At 41.2% G+C, this 4246-nt stretch overlaps 1 long non-coding RNA gene across 1 annotated transcript; it reads right to left on the bottom strand.

The window, feature by feature from the left end:
• Window positions 1-2974: 2974 nt before the first annotated feature.
• Window positions 2975-3701, bottom strand: LOC140360275 (uncharacterized). The gene is made up of 3 exons (XR_011926905.1): window positions 3593-3701; window positions 3419-3474; window positions 2975-3326 (listed from the first exon to the last, which is right to left on the bottom strand). It is a non-coding gene; the product is annotated as an uncharacterized lncRNA (long non-coding RNA).
• Window positions 3702-4246: the final 545 nt, after the last annotated feature.

A 4246-nucleotide genomic window follows, 5' to 3' on the forward strand; every position in this document is an offset into this window, starting at 1 on the left:
GCACCTCCAAATCCGAGGCCATGGTTCTCGACCGGAAAAAGGTGGCTTGCCCTCTTCAGGTGGGTGGGGTGTCCTTGCCCCAAGTGGAGGAGTTCAAGTATCTCGGGGTCTTGTTCACGAGTGAGGGAAGGATGGAGCGTGAGATCGACAGGCGGATCGGTGCAGCGGCTGCAGTGATGCAGTCGCTGCATCGGACCGTTGTGGTGAAGACCGTCGGTCTACGTTTCTACCCTCACCTATGGTCATGAGCTTTGGGTAGTGACCGAAAGAACAAGATCGCGGATACAAGCGGTCGAAATGAGTTTCCTCCGCCGTGTGGCTGGGCGCTCCCTTAGAGATAAGGTGAGGTGAGCTCCCTTAGAGATAAGGTGAGGTGAGCTCGGGGAAGACCCAGGACACGCTGGAGAGACTCTGTCTCTCGGCTGGCCTGGGAACGCCTCGGGATCCCCCCGGAGGAGTTAGAGGAAGTGTCTGGGGAGGAGGAAGTCTGGGAGTCCCTGCTCAGACTGCTGCCCCCGCGACCCGGCCCCGGATAAGCGGCAGAAAATGGATGGATGGATGGTATTTAACATAAATTTCAAATCAAAACCTTATATTACTTGCCCATTTGAAATATTGACAGTCTTTTTTTTTGACAGTTTGTTTGACAAGAAAAATAAAATAAAAATATCTACAATTATGTTCGCGGAGCGCCCTTCATCAGAGTTACGTAAACAGATGAATAATTATCTGCACTGAAAAGTGAATGTTAATTATAGCTTTAAAAAATGACATACGATAAGATAAGAAGAACAGATCACTTATAGGAAGTCTGAAAAACACTTTCAGTAGAAGATCTCCTATAAATAAATAAAAACTCCCATAGACAAATAAATAAATAAATAAATACCATTGCATCTGATCCCGACAGTAATTGCACATGAATATGTGTCACGACAGCACATAGATTGCACATGAATTTCACAGTAATTGCACATACGACAGAATTGCACATCAGTATTAGGTTAGGTCAGTATTGCGAGTGTTCAGTACTAACAGTCTTTGTTATAAAGTCTGACAGCAGCAGGAAGGAAAGACCTACGGAACCTTTCCTTCACACATCGAGGGTGGATCAGTCTCTCACTGAAGCTGCTCTCCAGAGCGGACAGAGTGTCCTGCATGGGGTGACACTCATGGTCCAGCATAGATGTGAATCTAGCCAGGACCCTCCTGTCCCCCACCTCCTGCACCGAGTCCAGAGCACAGCCCAGGACGGAGCTGGACTTCTTGATGACTCTGTCCAGCCTCTTCCTCTCCCTCTCTGTGATGCTGCTGCTCCAGCAGGCCACACCATACAGGAGGGCCGATGCCACCACAGAATCGTAGAAGGTCTTCAGGAGTGGCCCTGTCACTCCAAAAGACCTGAGGCTCCTCAGGAGGTAGAGCCGACTCTGGCTCTTCCTGTACAGTGCGTCTGTGTTATGAGTCCAGTCCAGTTTGTGGTTCAGATGAACACCCAGGTACTTGTATGAGTCCACTCTCTCAATGTCCCGTCCCTGGATGTTCACTGGTGAGGGGGCAGTGGGGTGGCCTCTGCGGAAATCCACCACCATCTCCTTGGTCTTCCCCGCGTTGATGAGGAGGTGGTTCCGCTGACACCAGTCCACAAAGTCCTGCTCCAGTCCTCTGTACTCCGCGTCATCGTCGTCCGTGATGAGTCCGATGATGGCAGAGTCGTCAGAGAACTTCTGCAGGACACAGCTGTCCGTGTCATGTCTGAAGTCTGCAGTGTAAAGGGTGAAGAGAAAGGGCGCGAGGACAGTGCCCTGGGGCGCCCCCACACTGCAGGTCCGAGTGTCAGACACACAGTTCCGGGCTCTCACAAACTGGGGTCGGTCTGTGAGGTAGTCCAGGATCCACTCTGCCAGGTCATACTCCACACCAGCCGTCTCCAGCTTGTCCCTCAGGAGCAGCCAAGCCCCCGGAAGCCAAGATGGCCGCCATTGAAACCTATGGAGCTGCTCATTGGCGCATGGTTCCAAAAAAGTTTTTTAGTTCCGCATTACTTCCTGAACAGTGGTATATCTCCTCCCACTTTTGTGACGTCATCGCCGTGAGGCTTTGGCGTCGGGAGCGCGCACGTCACAGCAGCGTGAAAGACTGAGAAGTCAACACGGACTTTTGGAATGATTCGGCTTGAAATAGTCTGTTTACGTAACGTATAATGATGAATTGTTATATCCATCTATAAATATACATGTATCATGTTGTAAAGCTCTGATATTTAAGAGAATTATAAAGAAGTGTTAAGATAAAAAGTCTGGTTTAATGACAATGAATTACATTTAGAGGTGTAATAATGTCCTCATCATTTTCTGTAGTTTTTGGTTTGGGTATTTATTTTGTTATTAACTTTTCAGTTATTTATTTACATAATATAATTTGGCCAATATGCATTTTTTTTTATCAGATGAGAAGAAATATAAAATATAATCATCGATTCTGTTACATAATTGAGTTAAGCAGTATTTAATTATATTCAGTTTCCTATTGTGTCGTTTTTGTATCATGTCAATCTTTAATAAATACAAAACACATTTGTTTATTAATGTATTTAATACAAATAATGAACATGAATGAACTTGTTCAATAAATGCAAATCTGATTATAACTACAAATGATAAATTGATTTTAGCCAGTTTTAGTTGAGTTTTAAAGCTCCAATGAGTTTTAAAGCTACAATGTGGGAGTCCCTTATTAAGGGGTTTTGGAGTCTGTGTAATGTTCATTATTATTATCATCATTAATATAATCAGAAAAGGTTTATTCCATTGTCAAAGAACAGAATTCACAAACAGTGGAACTTGCTTTGGTGATTCAGTGCAACATAAAAATATTAACAATGATAAAACAACCTGTATAAGTCAAATAGAACAAACTGAATAAAATAAGATATTCCTTTATTGTCCACACATGAGGAAATTTTATTGTTGCAACACAGTAGATCCAGAGGAAAAGGACAGATAACTTATAGGAAGTTTAAAAAACACTCTTAATAGATCGATCTTAATAGAAGAACTCTTATAAACAAAAACTCCTATAGACAGAACCTCTCATACCTTAATAAAGAATGGAGGGGGAAATAAAGATAAAATAAAAACAGCGTAAGACAAAATAATACTAATAATAATGGTAAAATAAACACTCTTTTTACATCAGTTATATGCACATGAATGTGACATTATTGCGTTAAATACTGAATATCTCAGTATTTAACAAGACTTTGTTTCCATGGCTACGCAGTCTTCTGTACCTCAGTAACTGCACCGTTCAGCTCCATCGTATGACTGAGACAAACAGAACATGTCACAGCTTTAGATTATACAAGTCATATAACATACACTTCATATGTTTAGATTATACAAGTCATATAACATACACTTCACATGTTTGTCCTGAAGCTGCTTCACAGACACATGTGACACATCAGTGGCTCTTTTGAAGAACAATTATCATTTAGTTTTGGTCATAACAAAACAGACATTTTATAAATTCAAAATACTGATTCTACACTGTTTACTTTTAGTCGAGGCAGAAGTTATTATTAAAATACCTTTTGCTTTGGAGTCGTCAGGAGTTTACTTGAGATGACTCTGTGTCTGCAGTGACCTGCAGTGACCTGTAGTGACCTGTAGTGACCTGTAGAGCTCTGGACAGCACAGACAGACTAAACTCACTGGTCAGCACTGAAGATGAGAAAGATACTCATTAGAACATTGATATATTCTGCACATTTAACAGAGAAAAGCTGGAATATGTTATTGACAGATTTACATTTCGCTCTGTAACACAAAAGTTCCTCTTTTCACATTATTTTTTAAAGCTAGAACCAAAAGTCATTTATTTATGCATAAGTTTAAACCTTAGAAGTTAGAACATAACTCGCATGTTTGCTAAATCTCTACATATTCCATGGAAGTAAATCCATGACATTCCTATAGAAAACAAGCGTGTGCTTTATTTAAACACAGCACACTTCATTATTAAATATGTAATAAAACCTCAAATGTCGTCTCAGCCCCTGTAAGTACAGGACTGTCACTTTTAAACACCTTTACATTTACCTTTACATTTATATATGTAAGATATGACCCATTATAGCAGGTTATATTTGAATTATTGGTAGTTTTTTATAGCACATAATACAAACATCACTTTATTTCCCTTCTTTCTCTAGTTTTCCTTGATCTGTGCATAACCTCTTGTC

The sequence above is a fragment of the Eucyclogobius newberryi genome, unplaced genomic scaffold (assembly GCF_026437365.1).
Source record: "Eucyclogobius newberryi isolate DKJ021-1_F unplaced genomic scaffold, fEucNew1.0.hap1 SCAF_15, whole genome shotgun sequence".
In the NCBI taxonomy this organism is placed as follows: domain Eukaryota; kingdom Metazoa; phylum Chordata; class Actinopteri; order Gobiiformes; family Gobiidae; genus Eucyclogobius; species Eucyclogobius newberryi.